Below are 21,551 nucleotides of genomic sequence, written 5' to 3'. Positions count from 1 at the left end.
TGCTGTAAGCATTCTGTGGTGGGGCAGTGCATACGTATGAGTGTGAGGAAACCTTGTACGGCCGCTGACTATATTGTACCTTCTCTATGGTGGGGTAGTGTGTGTTGGGAAGGAGGTGAGAGGAAGAGGTTTGCAGTGTGTGTGTGTGTGTGTGTGTGTAGCTTGTACTGCTGCTGTCCAAACTGTACACTTGTTGTAGATATATACTGTAAAAACTTCCATTGTCATGGTTTATAAACATGTATATTTAACAAGGATTAAATGTTAGACTAGCAAAAAACTAATGTTGTCTTGTACTCTCTGAAGAATGATTAAGAGGCAGGTGTTTGAAGCCACTTATGGCAGCTGTAGAAAGCCCCTAGTGACATCCATTGACATGAACGGTACAAATAGACAGTAACAAAGTACATGATGGCAGATAAAGACCAAAATGGCCTATCTGGTCTGCCTGAGAAGGGTGTTGTGGTTTTAACTGCTGCTCCGTGCAGGTTACCCTCTCATGGTCGCCATATCTGTCCGTGCTGGGGATTCTCAGCCTCATTCAGCATTTCTTGGTGGTTATGGAGTTGGCAGGACACAGTCTGTGCACTGTCAAATTCAGGAGTGGTTAATCGTCATCTGGCTCTTTAGGGCATAAACTGTGGTTTGCAGGTAACCCCCCCCCCCCCCACTGCTGATTGCTGATGCACACAGGGAGCACTGGTTTGTAGTCTGCACCCTACATGTGGCAATCCTCCTGTTCTCAGCCGCCAGGAGTTGTAAGTTTACAACTGCCCCCCCCCCCGCGAGCTGGCAGTTAAGAAGGTGGCAGATACTACATTCAGGAACTACCTGCCTTCAGCTCCAAGGAGCTTGAGCTGGACCGGGGTTGGGGGTGGGTTGCCATCCCAAACTCCCCTGGCCCTGTGGAAACAAGCAGCACAGTGAGCCGGACCCGAGAGGCCACCCTGCCTCTCCACTTCCTGTGCAGTTAAAAGACTGGTACCGGGAAGCTGCCGCACCACCGAAACGAAAGAAGCTGGACTTGGGAGTCGCTGCGCCAGAGCTCTGCAAGGATGGGCTGAGGGAGCACTGTGCCTGCTAGGAGGAGGGACTTTTAAAGTTGTCAGTGGAAAGAGGGGGATGGGAATGACAGAAAGAGATGACTTATGGAGCGGGGGGGGGGGGGGGGAAGAGTGCAAGGAAGAGAGAGAGAACTTATAGAATAATTGCAACTAGGAAGATTGAATGGGTCAGTCTGACTTTTTTCTATTATCATTTACAAGGCTCCTATGTCTGAAATTGGTCCACCTAATTTGCCCAGTTGTGATTCTTCTACTTTGGGTTGATGAATACTGAGAGGTCAGCTTTCAAAAGAATTTCCGCAGGTAACCAGAGGTTTTCCCATGGAAAAAGGCTCTTTAAACAGTGCCCTCGGTTGTCAATGGGGAAAATAGGTGGGGCTGGGGAGGACCCAGAAAAGTAGGCATGGAAATTTCATTCCCAATCCCCCTCCCCCCCAAAGCCTGATTTCCACTCTCTTAACCCACGTCCTTCCCACCTGCATAGTATGTGGGCAGAATAAATGAGCAGCACTGCAGAAGACTGAATTCTGAAAGGATAACTCCGTGGGGAGCCCCCATGGGTCTGCCCTCATAAACTCCCATATGCAGCCCAGCACCAGCTCCCCTCTCTCCATTTCTTTTACCTGAACTTTTTAGCCTTTTCTTACCACTGCCCTCCATCTCAGTCCCAGGAAAGGGGTGAAGGGAGGGAGAAGGGCCAGTGTGTGTGAGAGAGAGAGAGAGAGACTGGTGGGGATGAGAGAGAGGCTGAGAGAGGAAGGAGGGAAGAGTGGGTATTTGCCTGTCCTACCTCTTCCCTCTCAGAGGTGAGGTTCCTTATACTGTGCATTCTGGTTTTGTGGCTCTTGTGTGAAAGGTTTAGGTTGGCCACCCTAGGTCTACTGTAAAAATGTTTCAGTCTGTGCTTCCTGGCTTGGGCCATTAAATGGGATCATTCACTGACAGAGCCAAAGAGGGCTGCACAGGCTTTGTTCATAGAATGACTGAAGCCCAGCGACTGAATTTTCACTTTGAATTAATTAAGTGGTGATGAAAGGAGACCCTGTTTTATCCTGAAGACATACAGCGCACCCCGCCCATCCTCACCCCATGTAGCTGGGTGAGAGGAGTGTGTAGCAGAGATGGGTGGGAACTGAGAGAAACAGCACCGGGATGCCTCCAGAGGGGAAGGGCAGCCTGTTTGTTCTCACCTGGCTCAGAATATGCCGCATGCAAAAACAACTATATTCTAAAGCGGGGCATCCCATAATCATCCTGGTGACCCCGCAGCTCATCAGCTGTTCTGGATATCCACCATGAATATGCATGAGATTAATCTGCATCCAGGAAAATTGGACTTCTGCTTCTTGGTAAGACTATTCCCTCTCTGGATTTGCTGTGGAAACTGCCAGACATTGTGAGGGTAATTATCTATCAGCAGTGGACAATAACATTTATAAATCGCTTTACAGATTAAGAAAAAATTGCCCAACATGATCACCACCACATACAGTATATACAGTGTGTGTATGTATGTATGTATATATCTATCTATATATATATACTGTAACAATACAATATAAAATCAACATATCATATCCAACACATAAGACAAAATATTTCTCTCCTTGCAAAAAGGAGTGGATCAGGCCTGCATAGCTTTCACCTGTGAAAATCTGCTTCTTCCCAGCTCCCTCTTCAATCTGTGTCCTTGTGAAAAGTACCTGCAGCCAGAACATAAAGTAACTGGGCCTTTGAGTCATCGGGCAGCCAAATTTCACGTGTCGAAGATTGAATCTCGACTGAGTCTAGGACCTGTGTTCTTACCATTGACTGTGGAAGAGCATCAATGTGTTGCCCGTTTGGCTTGAAGATTGTGGCCGTGTGTATTTTTTACATTTGGTACAAAATATGATGGTGACACTTGCAGAGAGAACCGAAGAAGTGCAGATGCTCACCAAGGCTCACAAGCAGTCCCATTGCATTACCAAGACAGCTTGTCCTGTCCTTTAGTCTCCCATGCAAATGGGGAAGTGCCAGGTCAGTTAATCCAAGCAGCCCATTCCAACCACAATGATGAGAAATCTTCCGTAAAATTGCCCCAGGAAGCGTAGAATCAAGCAAAAGGGAATTGGCCTTCTATCCATTTACAAAGCAATCAAGGTAGCACATTACCACCCAATGTTGTTATTACTGGCATAGCCTGGGAGTGGGGGCCAGAGCGAGCCTTGAGACTGTCAATCAATGTAATATTACAAAGAAAGCAAACCCCTGCCCTCCTCATCTCATTCCAAAGTAGCCATCCACAGGCAAATAAAAGAAGAAATGGATTTATTTTGTCTGTGAATTTTGCCTGTGCTGCAGATAAATAGTAAAATCCAGTTTCCCTTACCTCCTGAAAGAGGTCTTGAAGCTGTGGTGGTCCTGATGGAAAATGGAATATCTGTGGGCTGTGTTACATATATTGGACCATCCTAGTAACATAGTTACCATCCAAAGATGTTGAGCGCCCAGGTCTCAAGCTCATCTACTATATGTGAAATCTCAAAAGCTCATGTGCTGGAATATCTTTTTATACTGGTATTTTAATAGGTATTAAAGACCTTTTGGGAGATAACATTAAAAGTTTCTTGCTGCCAGAATTTGAAGGTCAGGAAATAGCCTCCCCTGTCCCCGCCCCCCACACTACCGGATCTGTTTCAATGGCTGTAGAGGCTCGGGGTCACTGAAGCAAGGCTCTGAGCCTGAAATATATGTATTTAATAAACCTTGCCATTGTCTTACTGATCTAGAGAGTGTCACTGTGAGCACTTTCAACCATGAGGACTACAAGATGAGCCAAACCTATGTACAATGGTGATTTTAAACTGTAAGATACATCAACAGTTGGCTGTTATCTTATTGTAAAGCACCCACAAAGACCATTCCCTGATCAAAGGATTGCTCTCAGGAATGACTGTGTGATATTAGAAAAAAAAAGCAACTGACTCTAACTATGAGGCAGGTAGTGTAACTTAGCAGAATTGGTTGGACATGGCCCAAGGATCCTGTTGTCCCCATTAAGCCCGCTGGCCTGTTATTACCTCCTTCCCCATACAAATCTGAATGATCATTTACTGCACAGGTGGGTGGGGTGGAGGGAAAACAGCAGAAATGCACAAGGGACATGAAGGGGCCAAGGGCAGAGGACTCTGAGGAAAATGACAGTGCCCATTTGGCTGGCTCCGTGCTCTTCCCACTAAGATCACAACTGCCGATTTTCTGTAAGGCTGCTGCGGTTTCTTTCCATCAGCTCTAGGCCTTGCACATTGCTATGAACTAGAGAGAAGCTGCGCAGGCATGCTACAGAATGAGAAAGTTGCTGTCTTTCTGTTCCTAGCATGTGTGGGCTGTGAAATATGTCTGCTAATTTTGGCCCCCAGTTTGCATACAAACTTCCTAAAGGAGAAGAGAAGAAGAGACAATTATATCATTATTATTAATAATATTATTGCCCAAATACAGGGCCAGATTCATTAAAGTGTTATGGATTCGGAGCTGGGGAAGGGTGGTGGACACCACCTCCAGGGTGGTACAGGATGACAGGGCAGACTAGACTTAGGTTGGGCAGTCCAGTGAGGCTAGGGTTGTCAACTTTCAACTGTAAAAATTCCAAAAAGTTGGACGCACGGAGTAAAATGTTCACCTTGGTCCTTCTCACAACTATTTAAAAAAACAAAACAAAAAAAAAACCTTATTGCTTGCCTTATTACTAGAAAACTGTACAAAGCAAGGTACAACCAAATGATCCCAAATATAAAAATGCCAATAAAATTCCATTAGAACAGCCAGGAACATTATAATTACTTAATAACTTCAACCCCCACTATTAGGAAAACATGCACTTGATTTGAAGAAGAATTGCAAATACTTGTCATTTATCGGGTCACACAAACTTTCTAATAACTCATTAAATCTAATGTGCCCCATTACTGTTGCTTATCCCTTGAGCCAGTGAACAGTCTCAAACAGGCCGATATAGAACGGTGCACTCAGGAAGAGAGGCCCAAAGGCTGGCGTTAATTTCTGCCAGCGCCGGGGTAGTGTACAGTAAAGCAGAAAAAACTGCTTTTCTGTATACCCTCTGACTTAATATCATAACAATATAAAAATGTTAAATAAATAAATAAATAAAATATTAAGTCGGAGGCCCCAAAAATTAAAAAAAATAAAAAACCTCCCAAAAAACGGACGCTCAATTTTGCCAGCGTCCGTGTTCCGAACCTGTAGCTGTCAGCAGGTTTGACAATTGACGCCAGTAAAATTAAGCGTTGGCTGTCAAACCCGCTGATAGCTGCCACTTCCACAAATAAGAAGGCGCTAGTGCGGGCCCTAATTTAAATTCAGAATCACGCGCCCAGGAGAGGGGCCTGGGCGCACGTTGGGAAAGCGGGCGCTCGCCTCGGAGCGCCGGCTCTCCCGCGTACTTTACTGAATTGGCCTGATAGTAAGATACAGATGATGGCAGCCCAAACTGGTGCATCCAGTCTGCCCAGTTAAGATTCCACTGCTTTGTGTAGATACGCATACATATTTCCACTTGCAATCCAACACCAACTTATCCCTCTTAACTTGTCTTTTTTTACCTATCCCACCCATTTATCCACCAGTGCCATCACAGGGCTGGTGCAAGGGCATTAGATGCCCTAGGTTGGGACACACCTGACAGACAGTGCTCACCTGCATGACACACTGAACACATGACCACCATGGGGCTAAATGTAAGCATGTACTCTGCATCCACAGGAACCTCCCAACCTCAACAATGGGTGCACAGCAGAACTAGGATATTTCCCCATACAGCGTGCCATACAAAAAAAATATTCTGGTTCTAGAGTCATCTCAGTAACAGGAACACAAACTTCCTCTTCTACCAGGTTCATTGTAAAATACAAAACCTGAAAAAAAAAAAATCTCACTAAGCACATATGTAGCAAACTTGCCATATCATAGCAGCACTAACGCCAAGAACTCAAACAGCAACAGCCCCACCTATGAAAAGGCAGCAGTGCAGCACCAATGCATGTCCTATTGAGAAAACAACAAAGACTGATACAAATGCCTTGCTAGTAAAATACCTCACCTTGGTCACACACAAAACCAGCCTTCCCCAAATATACAATAAAAGACCACAAATACCAAATGTGAAGACAAATATAGGAATGGAAATCAAAAAATGCCACTCTGCATGCAGTGCAAAACTGGAGAACTAGAAACAGAAATACATTTCTTCCTAAAGTAAGCAAAGTACAGATAGAAGAAATGCACATCCCAAACTGGCCCCGTCACTCTCCTTCCATGCCCCCATCATCTCTCACTTCTCCGAATTACCCCCTTTTAATCATCCCCTCACACTCGCATCCCTGCCCTGCATTCCTGAAATCTCCTCTCCGCATCCTCTTCCCTGTGCTCCCTCTTTCCCCTACTCGAATGTCCCTGCCCCGTTCCTCCCCTCTCCTCTCCCTGCTCAGATACCCCTGACTCAGGAGCCACCACACTCCCTCTCTCATCCACCTCCTCCTGTCCAGCATCCCAATCTCTCCGTAGGGTGAAGAGAGCATCAGCAGCATCATTACTCCCAGACTAAGCAGAGGAAGATAGAGTTTGTCTCCCATCAGGCCCAGAACAGCAGGAGCTGGTAATGTCTCGCTCTGATCTGGCTGAAGGAGGAAACAGCCTTCCACTGGGCCAGAAAGAGAAGAAGAAAGCAAGAGTAGCCTTGTCAGGCCCAATAAAGGAGAAGTCAGCTGACTCCCACCCAGGCTGATGAGAAGACAGCAGCCTCTTGTCGGCCCTGTGCCAACACTCAGGACCTCGCAGCACACCAGTGGGTGCTGACACCCCTGTTGAGAACCACAGCCTTGGGCAAAATTTGCAGCCTTGTGTGACCTCCCCCTCCCCTCCCCCCCAATAATTAAAAATTATGTAATTATAACAGATTTTTACATGGAAAAGGACATTCAAAGTACAGTCTTCTGAGGTAAAACTATAACATACAGCAAATGTATATTATATTTATATGTACTGCTATGGTGCCTAACAGAAAAATCAGCCAAAAAGTCACTTGAAATCCATATGGCATTAAGCTTTTTGCAACATGTGTTGAGAGTAGGTCACCAGAAAGCCATGAGTAAAGTGAATTACAATACAGTAAACCTCCCAAACCAAAACAGCATTAACTGCCAGCATGCAAACAGTGGAAACTTTATCTAAGAAAAGACAACATTGCAAATATTACCCCAGGGCCGCCGGAACACACTGCTTGAGGGCTGGTAAGCCTTAGCGAAAACCTTAATTCCTGATTGGTCCGTGGACAGCGGAAGGAGGGACTTGCTTGCCTTAAAAAGAACCTGGCTACGGTGCGACGTTGCCGCCGGAACACACTGCTTGAGGGCTGGTAAGCCTTAGCGAAAACCTTAATTCCTGATTGGTCCGTGGACAGCGGAAGGAGGGACTTGCTTGCCTTAAAAAGAACCTGGCTACGGTGCGACGTTGCCGCCGGAACACACTGCTTGAGGGCTGGTAAGCCTTAGCGAAAACCTTAATTCCTGATTGGTCCGTGGACAGCGGAAGGAGGGACTTGCTTGCCTTAAAAAGAACCTGGCTACGGTGCGACGTTGCCGCCGGAACACACTGCTTGAGGGCTGGTAAGCCTTAGCGAAAACCTTAATTCCTGATTGGTCCGTGGACAGCGGAAGGAGGGACTTGCTTGCCTTAAAAAGAACCTGGCAGCGGCGCCCCGCTGCCGCCAGCGCGTCGCCTAAGCCGCGCGCGCCCCTTTGGCGCGCGCGGCTTTGGCCGGCTTAGGCCGGAGAAGGCAGGTGAAGGCCCGAAATCCTATTACTAATTGGAATTTCGCTAAGGTAATTAATAAATTTCCTTTTTTATTTCTGGCGGTCATAGAGACACACAGACTATCTTATTGTTGAGCCTGTCGGTTTTGATGCTTTCTTTGGGATTGCTATGATGCCACATACTAAAAGAAAAGCCAGGGTAAAAGAATTGACCTCTACACCAGTTTCGGGTGGTTATCAATTGCAAATAGAAGAAAGCTTCAAAAGGTCCTCAATAACCTCGGGAACGGCTGCAGGGAGCATCAACATGGAGCATGAGTTGAGCCCCAAGCCTAACGAGACATCTTTAAGTCCCGGGGCTCCCATGAGACCTGAACCTCCGCAAGTCAGGAATATTGATTTAACATCTGTAACCATGGTGAATTCTGGACCCCAGAGGAGCTCTGGGATTTTGGCTGAGTCTCTGGAGGGCCTTGTGAAAGAAGGCCCCAGGGTACTAGAAGGATTGGACAATATCCTGCCTGGAATGGAGGACTCTATGGGGGGAGGAGAAAGCGTATTTCAAGTAATATCTCCTAAAGAATTTTCCTTAAGGGAAATTGGTGAAATGATTGTCCAAATGAATAAGTCGATTAATACATTGTCTAATAGAGTACAACAAGCCCTACAGTTGAATCAAATAGTAGAACAGAAGGTGGGAAAGTTAGAAGAAGAAGTTAGGACGATTAAAGAAAAGCTAGAAAATAACAGTGAAATCCAAACTAATTTAATAAGATCCGAGAAAATGTGCCTGGATAGAATTGAGATTATTAAAAATCAGATTAGAAGTTTAAACCTGAGATTTTTAAACTTCCCAAAGATAAATCTTATTTCACCATCTGATTTATTTCGTAGTTATTTGAAAAATATATTGAAATATCCAGATTCCGCTATTCCAGCTTTATCCAGGATATTTTATTTACCTATACATAGTGGTGAAATTAAGACTGATTCAAAGGGTGAAATAGCAACAGAACTTAATTTATCAGATATATTGGAAAAGTCCTTCGAGTTAAATATTCCAACGAGAGCAACATTAATTGTTCAACTTGTTTTCTTAACCGAGAGAGATTCTATTTTGAGATCTTTCTTTAACAATCAGGATAAGCAGTTCTATGGACAATGTATAAAAATATTTCCCGACATTGCCCGACCAACTCAATTACGCAGGAAAAAATTTATAATGATGAGAGAGGAGGTATTACAGAGGGGGGCAAGGTTTGTTTTACGATATCCGTGTCGTTGTATTATCATTCACCAAGATACCCGTTATATATTTACCTACCCAGAACAATTAAGAGAATATTTGAATTCGCACTCCTAAATTCGCCCATAGAGGGGAGGTTAATAGTTTAACGTTTGAGGCCTAGACAGGTATCATACCTTAATATTGTTTGCTGTTGAAATGATGCTCCTTTAATTGCTATGTGTCTCTATTATTTACTTGCTCAATGAATGAAGTAGATATTTCAAATTTTCTTTATATTTCTCTAAAAGGTTTCTGTATATTGATGGTTTATAATCAATTATTGTGTCCTTTGTATTTATATGGAAATCTAATAAAATATTAATTGCAAAAAAAAAAAATATATTACCCCAGGCCCTAAAACACCAATACACCTCCTATTAAGAAAACAGAACAAGCCAGGCTGCTATAGATCCCCACACAGAAACTACATGCCAACAGAATACTTCACCTTGGATACACATGAAAACCACAGATAGGCCCTCAACAAATGTAGAAAAAAGTGACCATAAAGTATAAATAGAAATGTGCAGCTGGAAACCGCAGACTGCATATAATTAGGGACTTTCATTGTTGGTTTAAATCAATTTTTACACATAAATTCGCTGTTTTTTTTATAAAGGTGAAAATCGATTTAAATTGATTTTCAACCTACTTGGCAGGCATCGGAAGTGGGGGGAGGGCTGCAGGGGCCATGGTGGTGGTTGCTGCAGAGATCACTCACTCAGTGCTGGTATGGAAGTGCTTTGGGCCCTCTTCTTGCTCTGTAGCTGTTGGTGCCTGATGACATCAGACAATAAAAACACACCCCCACACACTCTTTCAGACACCCACGTTGTGTCTGAGAAAGTATGTGGGTCTCTTTCTCTTACACAAAAACACCCAACGCACATTCTCTCTCTCTCTGTGGATGTCTTTCTGTGTCACACTCAGATACAAAGGACCAGATATTCAGAGTGCATTTAGTGCTAGATAGCTGGATAAATTCCAGCTATATATTCCAGCTATATAGCAGCCGCTGAAAATCCGGTTATCTATCTGGCTAACTTAGAAAAACGGTTACAACTAAATTTTAAAAGCCCTGTGCGCATGAATTATGGGGGTTACATGCAAGGCCAAGCCCTGAGCACACTGTGCGCATTTTCGGAAGGGCCCAGCCATTCTCGTAACCCCCATTATGTGCCGAAGTGCCGGGCCTTTCAAAAGGGGTGGGCCGGGGGGTGGGGTCTGGGCAGGCTGGGACAGCGCTATTAGATGCTGTCCCAGCAGCCAGCTGGCGCACAGGGTTTATCTCTGCTCTCGAGGAGCAGTAAGTATAAAAATAAAAAACATTGGGGCTAGGTAGGGTTAGGTTAGGGATCGGGGAGGAGAGGGGAAGAGAGAGGAAGGATAAGGTTAGGGTTAGGGAAGTTCCCTCCCAGTCCGCTCCTTAATTGGAGTACATGCATATCTCCTGCTGGGCACACAAATTAAAAGATTTGAAAAAGAGGCGAGGGCAGGGCATGGTCTGGGCGGGGCATGGGTGTGTTAGCGGAATGCCAAAAATTCTAGGCTAGTCAGTGGGGTTTTAACAGGGGGAAAGGGAGGCTATTAGAGGACGGTTGCAAGCCCTATCCCTAAACTGGACAAACTAGGAATGAACTGGGAAAATGGCAAATGGCGTCGGTGTTCATCTCTTATACAATTCCCCCACATATGTGGTAGATGCGGTATTTGCGCGCGCACATGTATGTGTGTCTAAGCTATTTTATAATATGCACACATATACACGCATATGTTATAAAATGGTCGCGTCGACGAATGTGCGCACATGTGCGCCCGAGCACCTGTTTAAAGTTACTGTCTATGAACTTGGTGGTCCTTCTTTGTACCTTTTTTCTATCATTTGTTCATCTTTTTTGGACCGGGGCCCAAAGCTGAGTCCTGCATTCTAAATGTGGGCGACCGTCGCCCGTATGACATAGTGAGGGCAAAGGTAGCGCCGGCGCCATTTTGAAGATTGGCAATACGGCCCGCGTGCAGGAGGTCGCTCCCGGACCCTCGCTGGACTTTTGGCAAGTCTTGTGGGGGTCAGGAGGCCCCCCCCCAAGCTGGCCAAAAGTCCCTGGGGGTCCAGCGGGGGTCCGGGGGTGATCTCCTGCACGCGTGATGTCGGGAGCCAGGAACCAAAATGGCGCCGGCGCAACCTTTGCCCTGTCACATGATAAGGGCAAAGGGCCACCAGCGCCATTTCTCAACGCAGCTGTGGCCAGAGAGAGAGGGAGATCGCGTCGGGACCCCCCCACTGGACCCCAGGAAATTTAAAACATTTTGGGGGGGTTCGGGAGGGTGGGGGATTTATTTTAAAGGTTCGGGGTGGGTTTTAGGGTTTTTTTGGTGTGCCGGTTTTCTCGCGCCCTATTTAACGATACAATACAAATGCCCCTGACGATAAATCGGGGGCATTTGTATTGTATCGTGCACTCTAACGATTTTGGATGATTTTAAAATTATCTGACGATAATTTTAATCGTTCAAAAACGATTCACATCCCTAGCAAGGACCATCCCTTAACTTCCACTCCATTATTTATGGTTACACCTGTGGGTGAGTCAAATCAATACAGGTGCCTGCTACAATGGATCAGTTCTATAGGGCAGCTGGACAAAGGCAGCGTTGCTACGGTAGCACCAATAGAATATCCCAGGAGGAAAAAATGTATGGCACCATGCCCCCAACACAGCTATGCTTCCATTTTACTGTTTCAGAAGCAGGGCTGGGGAAGGGACGTAGATTGTGTCTCCCTTCCCCCAACACCCCCTCCAAATCCCATAAATTTGTCTCCCCTGATTTCCTGGATTTCCCACAATAGCCATGTGTAGGTTGGCACCCATTAGCATCTCCGTCCGTCTGCCCCCAAGTTGTTTTACTGTCAGAATGCTTCTTCCATCATGCGTTTCTCACTGTAGTGAGTTTGCTTATTATCGTTGTCTTTTTTAACAATTCTTTATGAAGTGCTCCATCACAGAGACACCCTCGAATAGCATTAAAGGGTTTTCCCTGTGAGAGTCTTGTGGATTTTAAAACAGCACACCAGGGCTGTGTTTACATCCTGCATCTATTTTGCACAGTAATAACAATGATTGCAATGTCTGTTTCATCCTTACTTGATATGGAATCGGATGGTGTCTTGCACTGTCTGGCAAAGATAAATTTCATGCTGGGTGTATATGTGTGTGTGTATATTTATAGACAAAGGAGAGATAGGTGCTCACTAGGTACAGGGAAAAGCACAGTCCACATGCACATAATAGACTTAGTATAGAGGCCTTCAATTGCCTTATATTAAATCATTGGGCTAATCCATGGGTGTAAAGAATATACCACAACCTTTTTTGATATTTTTTGATTTTGCACCAAAACTTCTTAGTTTATGAGACCATCAACGACACAGTCATAAGAAAACCCCTTTTTTGCCATGGTCCATGTTTCGAAATAGGATTCGGCATTAGGGGATATCCACAGATGATAGTAACAATCCAAATATCTTTTAAAAGATGATGTTTCTTCTTCACAGATATAAAAGAAAGTGCACGTAGTAAACATTCTCTGAAATCTATACAGTTCAACCACGAACAACGAGGAGCTGACCTGGTAAGGACAGTGTCTCTACTAAATGTGCGCCAACAGTATACACGGAAGTACAAACTTTATAATACAAAAGACAACTTAATTAACCAGAGAGTACCAATCAATCTCTAGACTGAGTCCACCAGGGGAAACTGTGCTAAAGAAAAAAAATCCAAAATTGTTCTCTGAAGTTTAGCAGAGCTTGCCAGTCACCATTTCTGGAAGGAAAGGCAACCTGTTCCAAAACATCCCAAGTGAGACCATGAAAGTGGTGATTAAAAGTCAAACAGTGTTCAACGATCGGAGCCTGAATTGTTTGTGTTTGAATACAGCTCCCATGTTCAGTTAAATGGGTCTTAATCATTCTCATTGTTTGTCCAATGTAAATCTTAGGGCAAGGGCATGTGATGAAGCAGATCACATAAGAAGATCCACAATTGGTGGTGCTGTGCAAGGTAATAGACTTTTTAGAAACAAGATCTGTTCATGTTGTAGTAGAGGCACAAAACCAGCAACTGCCACATGGAGAGTGTCCACTCTGTGAGGGTGATTGATGAGGATTGCTCAGCAAAATTTGAGAATGAACAATCAAATCCCATATATTATGTCCTCTTCTATAGCAGTCATAGGAGCAAATTGAAACATCAAATGAAATTATAGAATGAACCAAAGTTTGTGTATGATTGATGCAATTTCTGAGGCTATGTGTGAATGTTGTAACACAGAAACACAACGAGTGTCTGAAGGTTGATTGCTGTCAATCAACATATTCTCTCAGCATTGAATGCCCGTTTTTAGGCACATTTTATCACAGAAAAAGGGTAACACTGCTCCATTAACCATGCACTCAAAAGGCGTGATTGTAAAATAAAATCATGCTTATCAGAACATAAGTGGCGTATCCTTAAGAATTGGCCAACTTATAAATTAGCCCACAACTGGTAAGGATAAAAACTATTGAGAACCAAAAGGTTGTTTCTGTCGACCAGTTTGTAGAATAAAGTAGTGCCAATCCTTTGGTACTAAAAGATGTCAAGAAATGGAATCCACAGATGATGAAATTCCATTGAAAATTGTAAATGATGGTCCAGGGTATTCAGCCATGAAACAACTGGCAAAGGAGGTTTAGCGATGAGGTCCACAAGAAAAAAAAATCATCTATATAGTGGGACCATGCAATGATATATACAAAAAAAGGAGACGGATATAGAAACTGTTCTTCAAAATAGCTTACATATAGGTTTGCTATACTGGGAGCCATAGTGGCTCCCATTGCAGTCCCATGTTTTTGCAAACAGAAATAGTCTTGAAGCAGAAATTTTACATAAGGCAATTCAGCTAATCGTATAATGAAGGAAGTTGGTATCCTTTGTGGTTTTTGACGTTGTTCTAAGATGCCAAAAATTACCTCCAAAGATCATCTCTGAGGGATGTTTGTACACAGAGATTTGATGTCAAGAGTAACCATCAAAAAATCAGGAAGTACTGGCGGAAGATCTTGAACTATATTCAGCATATGTTTAGAATCTCTTATATAGGATCATGCTTGTATGACAGCCAGCTGTAAAAATGAGTCCACAAAAATAGACAGAGGTTCTGACACTGAGCCTGTCGAAGCTACTATAGAATGACCTGGTGGATTAGACAAACATTTGTGGATTTTAGGAAGTGTATAAAATACTGGAATGTTAGGAAAAGAGGGAGTCAAAAACTTGATTTCCTTTGAAGTAAGAAAGCCCATCTGCTCAGCAATCTGTAATTCTTCCACAATTAGCTGGCTAACCTCTGTAGAAGGATCGCAGTCAAGTGTCTCATAACAAGTAGAGTCAGACAGCTGTGAGATGATTTTGCATCAGAACTGTTCTACAGTCTGAATCACGATAGCACTGCCTTTGTCAGCTGGTTTAATGACCAGGTTATGATCACGTTGTAATTCCTTAAGAGACGAACATTCGATGTTGTGATGGTTGGCCACGGGACCACATGACCAGCCACACTCACCCTCTGCTGAGCCTGTCTGGGTCTCTTCGCGGCCTCCCAGGGCTGCCACTGCCGCTTCCTCTTTGTGCAGTGGGGAGACAATGCTGACCCAATGCCAACACACATCCAAGCCCCAGCTGCCTCTAGGTGTGCGCGAGTGGCTCTCCTTGAGATTCAAAGGGGCCATGGCGAGAGAACTCCCCGCAGCCCCGGATGTGGACGTCAGCCCTCAGGATTATTTAAGGCAGCTCCTGTTGCCAAATCCTTGCCTCAGCAACAGGTCTAACTCGTCTGAGTCGTTAGTTGCTCCATGTTCCTGCTTCCATTCCTGGCCCTGCAATCCCACTTCTAATCCTGCCTCCGTGCTCCGATTCCTGTCTACACGTTCCCGTCCTTTGTACTGATTCACTGGCTTGACCTTGGTACATTCCTCTGACCGAATTGTCTGCTGCCAGCCGCTTACCTTCAGCCTGTTTCCTGGACTCTGCTCTCTTTGCCACCTGCCCTGACCTCTGGCCGCCATCTGGACTTGTCCGCTCACTGCCAGCCCTAATCTTCATCCCATCTTCTGGTTCATGCTAGTCTGCCATCTTCTTCGGATTCATTGCCCAGAGACCTGTGCCTAAGTCCAGCCGGCCCTGGAACCCAAGGGCTCAACCTGCGAAGAACGAGGGCTGTATTGGTGAAGGTCCTGTTGGGTCTCCGTATCACCTATACTGCCTGCCGACGACAAGGTCCTGCCGGGGGACCTCCTTCTGCAGATAGCGTCAACCTCATCTCGGTCCAAGGGTCCACCCCGTGAAATATTGTAAGATAGCCGAGGAAGATTGTTTTCTAGCAAACTCGTGAACTAAAACAAGATTAATAAAGGTCTGTATATGGACCTCGATTTTGGATGTACAACAGAAAGGTCAAGAGAGGCAGGATTCTTTGAGAAAAACAATGTAATTTGGAGCAGTCGAAAAAAAACTGTAAAGATCAATCTGACACCGATACAGATTGTAAGGGTGTGTGGGGACAAAGGATAGATCTTTATTCAATACTTGCTCTTGTATGAGAGAGCGGCACTTACCAGACAAGTTTACAACTGCAGATCTTGGCGGTATTGGGACCAAGTGTAAGGTTGTTAACACCCTGGGTTGGGTGGGTAGGGCTGATGTGCAGGATCTTGTGGGTAATGGGAAAAGCGATGGCCTAGATATTAACTTTTAATGCAAGCAGATAGCGTGCCAGAGGCTAAAAGGGCTGGTGTGCTTGAGATGTTGATGTATTAGATGTACGTGGAGCAGGTTCATCGTGTATACCATCATCAGATATGGATGAAGAATCATTGAATGAATCAAGGAAAGTAACTATATTCTTAACTGCTCACTTCAGTATACTATTCCTATCTTATAATCATTCTTATCCCATTGCAATTTCCAAAATTTATCCTGCTTCAAAGATGTTCTAAATTGTTCGATTGCAGCAATGTGTTCCTTTAGGGATCTATCAAATTGGTCAATAGTCACAGTATATTGTAATTGGAATTGTGTGACTTCCACCGTGGTCTTCAACGTGTCTGTAGGCTTTTTCATGGTCTCAGTCACCAAAAGCATGAGATCCAGTAAATACTTATTAAGGTTGGCAATCTACTTCCTATTGAATTCTTCATTTTGTATCTTTGGTTCCTTTTGAATCTGTAGGCCATGTGGAATCAACTGCTGTTTAATATACTGCAACAGAGTAGCACAAATAAGCTGTTTGTGTTGGATGTAAATCAGATCAAGTGAATAAATTTTCACTAGTAGCAGAGTCATCAATTAAAGAGGTCCCCACTTATGCCTGAGTTGCTGATGGTCTCATAAGCTAAGTATTTTTACATGCAAAATCAAAAAATATAAAAAAAAGTTGTGGTATATCCTTTACCTACAGATTATCCCAATGATTTAATATAAGGCAATTGAAGGCCTCTATATTAAACTGGTAGTGCCTATTATGAGGGCTCTAGTATAATATATGCATGTGCATGTGGACTGTGTTTCCCCCTGTATATTTATAGACAGAATACACACTGCAAGTACTGGTTACTATGGAGTCAATATTTAAAAGTCCATTGACCAGGTAAAGATCACCAGATGGGAATTTATCCGGTTATCTTTCTCTGAATATGCGGTGGCACTTATCCAACTAACATTGCTGTTGAATATCCGGTTAAATCTACTTGCATAAATTTAGCACTGAATATCACATTACACAGCAAAATTTCAAAAGCCTATCCTCAAGAATGCCCCCACGTGGCCCCTTTCTTACCCAGCTAAATTTGTTTCGGTAGTGATTTTATCTGCATATATTTATGTTAAGTGGGGGGGAATTTAGAATGGATATGATTTCCCCAATTAAAACCTGATTTTAGCCTGGTAAATGTTTTGAATAATATTGTCTCTTATTGGGGCAGCCTGGCAGGGTTGGTGGAAGCACTAGGTAAGCTAGGCCTGGGCCTAGGGCACCGACCATTAGGGGGCACGAGCCATGTGGGCCTGCGAGCGGCAGCAGCAACAAAGAGGAGTGGAGATTCAGCGAGCCGCGCACTGCTCGCGGCCCAGAAAACCGAGAGATAGGAGTTGGGGCAGCGACTGGAGGGGGGGGGGGAGTTGGGGGTGAGCGCAAGGCAGAAGGGTGCCTAGGGCGCCTAATCCCCTTGCACCGGCCCTGCAGCCTGGTATTGCCTTTTGACTTTGATTCTATGTTCAGACCATCAAGGGGTGAATGTTGACCTGAATAATCAAATTTAATAAATTTTAATAAACTTTATGGAATGCTTGTGTGTGGCTATTCTGTGCCCTCCAAGTCACAACTGCTAAGGATACTGGTTAGTTTCCTCTTCCTGTTTTCTTTTGTTCACCCTGTTACGCAGCATTAGAGAGAGAAGTGTAGTCTGGGTTCTTTCCTGTGCTGTCATCAGTGGGCTAGACTGGCTGTAATCCAGTGTTGTCAGATAAAGTGTCTGAAATTGGTTCATGGATGAATGCCTGCTGATCTTTGCACCATATTTTTATGCTACAGTAATTAAGTGGTATACTTTGTATGTGTGTATAACCATGAAAATAGAATCCAACATTCACAAATTAATGCTAGCTTTTTCACCTAGGATGGATGTATAACATGGGTTTCATTATTTTTATAAATGTCATATTGGAAGCCCAAATAAAAATATATTCTACACATTTAAAAAGGTCAAAGGAAGACCAAATGACTGCCAGCATGGTTGAATGGTAAGGTGAAAGAGGCAGTTAAAGCCAAAAGGACAAAATGTGTAAAGAATATGCATGAGATAAATTTCCTGTTCTGCCTCCATTGCATGCACATTTATTCCATGCATATTCATTTTAGATATCTTGAAAACCTGACTGGCTGGGTGTCCCTCAGGACAGATTTGGGAACCACTGGACTAGGGGACAATCCAGGAGACTAACAAGTAGCAGATTCAAAACAAATCGAAGAATTATTATTGTGGGATATACCACTTTGTTTCTTCTTCATTGTTTTTCTTTTGGAACTATTGATATTTTTCTTTGATGTCAGAATTGTTTTGTCTGTATTTGTTGAAATTCAATTAAAAAAAGAAAAAACAAATCAGAGAAAGTACTTTTTCACCCAGCGCACAATCAAGCTGTGAAATCTGTTACCAGAGCACATGGTGAAGGCATCCGGCACAAGCAGGATTTAAAAAGGGTTTGGGACAAATTCCTGGAGAAAAAGTTCATAATGGTACTACAAATATGGAAGGTATACCGTAATAGGTATAATAACCAGGTTCAATATACAATCACATCACCAAGAACAAATATATCTCCCAACAATATATTTTATTAATACATTAAAAATCCCAAAATCACCATATATAATCAACCACAATGAAATATTGCTATGTTTCCACAATAACATGTTCCCAAATTCCCAAAAATATTTTCACATTCCCTTTCTCTAATGCCATACACAATAAGTATCAACTTATTAAAATGCATCAATAATGGAAAAACATCCTCCTTCAACATTGTGTAACCAGAGATGGAATCATGATGGTGTCCATAAAATATTTTTAGCCAGGTAGACTTGGGAAAGGCACTGCTTAAGGTACTTGTGACCTGGATTGGTCACTACTGGAGACAGGATGCTGGGCTCGATGGACCTCTCATCCCTGCATGGCACATCCTATATTCTTATGCACTATCCTAGATGAAACAACTCTGTCTCATCTGTTTTGGGTTTATTTAAGGGGTTTTATGCAGTTCATGACTGCCACCATGCCAGTGGTCATTAATGTCTTGGCAGAGTCACAGATGATGATGTGTTTTTCTGGCTTTATAGTCAATGCTGGTTGGTGTTTCTGCAAAACAATAGAAACACAGAACTTCCAGGGTAGGAATACTTTGGGTAAAACCTGGTAGTATTGCCTGTGTATGTGGTGTGATGACCACATGGGTGTTTCTTTTTCTGTCTGGCTTCTGGACTTTTTCTCTCTCTGTCTCTCACACAGCCAAATCCTCTTTCAATGATTCTTCATCTCGGCTTTCTTCCACAAGCAGTCATCATACTATAGACAGATGCCTTGTTGCTGAAGGGTTATGGACTAGCTCCAGGTCATCTGAATGTGTTTTGCCAGTTCAGGGGGTTACACCTACTGTATCGATGGACTTGTAATGGACCATAGATGGAATGGGAATAATACCAGGCTGGCTCAGCCTGTTTCTTCTAACATGAAGTTTATATGGCCATCCTATTTCAAAAAGCACAATTTTTGAGTAGGTCTCATAAAACTAATGCAGCCTGCAAAGAATTCCAGCTTTTCTTTCATGAAAGCAGTACAGTAGATGGGGGCAGAGGGGGGTATAAAACCAAGACTGGCTCAACTTAAACAGATGGCAAAGGGCCAGTTGTAAAAAAAAACAAACAAAAAAACCCAACTCTCTGACAGACACACAGCACTATCTAAATCTGTCTCCCAGCATGCCCACTGCTTTCTTGTTGCTGGGTCTCCCTGGACTGAGCCATCATGAGCTAAAAGTACATCATAACCAGGAATCAACCTGTATCCAGGCACACCCATTGCTTGTTTCCCTGGCATTGGTCAGGATATAGCCATAAGTGACCATATTGACCCTTTCCCCTCTGCAGCCAACTGCTCTGCCCCATGCCATTAACCCAGATACTGTGGTGACAGAAGCAGCTCCGGGTTCTGGCATGCTCATTCAGGGTAAATATCGAGCTTGATTTACAATCCAAGTGCAATCATGAGCAATATAATAGGTCCAGCATGCTGAAGGGAAATGTTCCAGAATTGTATCTATACATATGATTTCCCAGGCAATATATTAAAAAACGTATCTTAAGCGCTGTCTCCATGTTAGGTGCCACCGGCCCTGGTTTGCCTTATGCTAATGGAGATGTGAGTTCAAAATCCATGCTGAGCGAGGCAGGTAGGTCTTTGCTTCAGAAATGTATATATAAAAGGATGCCATAAGAAACTTGTCCGTGCTGTTCATGCACCAGGTGTATCCTGAGGAAGCTATATGCTAGATGCCAGGTGAGATCTTGGTAAAAGTGGTGGGTCCTGATGCTAGCTTTAAGCAGCTTTAAGCAAAACCCTTAAGAACAGATAAGCAAGGGTAGCCAGGAGCGATCAGCTCTGAGACTAGGGCTTCTATTCCCAGCTTGGGCTCCTGCATCTGGGAGGGCTGAGGGGGGATGAGAAAAGTTGTGTTTGTGACAGTGACATGCCCAGGGAGAGAGAGAGAGAGGAAATATATTAAGACAATAAATAGACTGGACCTAGGAACAAGACCAAGCCTCCTAGGTGCATTTGTTTCCTGAACATTTTCTCTGTGCTTTTTGAAAACTGCTGGGAATTTGTGGCCAGTTTTGACATTCATCCCAGCAGCCAGCCTCGAGCACTAGGAATATTTTCCAGCTTGCCACTGCAATCCACAGCTAGCAGTTTTAAAGGGCTACTTCGGGCAGCTTACTTCAGCTCATGCAGGGAGTAATGGATGTAGGAGCCTGGAACCTGGGATGGCCAGGGCGCTCTGGTCTGTTCTGACCACGTGCTGCAGTCTCCAGGCTGCCCCGCCTGTCTGTTGGCAGGAAACACATGGACACATGGGAAATTCCATTATTGCTTTATTAACACACACTAATGTCTCTCTGCCTCTGTTCTTTAGTGCAGGATCCAACTAGAATTATCCACTGTGAACTAGGAAACATGAAGAGGCTTCCTATACAAGACATGGAATGAGCTATGTGGCAGCTATCTATAAAACATGAGCTGGATTAAAGCATTGCTAATAAGCAGTTACAGTACTCCACTGACAAGTCCAAAACTGGACAGGACTGAGCAGATGGGGCATAAGTGGTACCCTATCTGCTGGGTAGCATTTTCTTCTTTATTGTGACAGCTTGCCTGGTCCTAAAATGGCATCCCAGGAGTTGGAGCACACAGTGAAAGCACTTCATTTCTTTAATAGACTCCGCTTAATAATGTTGATGTTTGCTTTCTAGCCAAGGGCCTCATGCATTCATTGATTATTTATGAGGAGACCTTGGGCATAGCTTGTGCTAATTACGCCGGCTGCATCCCTGGAGCCCGAGGTGGAGAGGCACGGACGTAGCCCCATCCCATTGCAAAGCCCTTCCTCCATGAGCCATGAGCAACAGAAACACTGCAATAAAAGACAACATTTCCCTCAACTGAACATATTGTGTCCACACTTACAATGTGGCAGAACAGAAATAAAGGTTAACAAAAACCAGAAAAATATGGTA

The 21,551-nt window shown here is 43.9% G+C and overlaps 1 protein-coding gene and 1 long non-coding RNA gene across 4 annotated transcripts in view; one reads left to right on the top strand and one right to left on the bottom strand.

The window, feature by feature from the left end:
* LOC115074028 overlaps positions 1-21,551 on the bottom strand; it is an 860,701-nt gene that overhangs the window by 489,504 nt on the left and 349,646 nt on the right. The window lies entirely within an intron of this gene.
* Positions 1-21,551, top strand: part of ASIC2 (acid sensing ion channel subunit 2) — a 595,603-nt gene that overhangs the window by 522,868 nt on the left and 51,184 nt on the right. The window lies entirely within an intron of this gene.

This window comes from Rhinatrema bivittatum, chromosome 12, assembly GCF_901001135.1.
Source record: "Rhinatrema bivittatum chromosome 12, aRhiBiv1.1, whole genome shotgun sequence".
In the NCBI taxonomy this organism is placed as follows: Eukaryota; Metazoa; Chordata; class Amphibia; order Gymnophiona; family Rhinatrematidae; genus Rhinatrema; species Rhinatrema bivittatum.
This window is presented reverse-complemented; position numbering and strand designations above follow the sequence as displayed.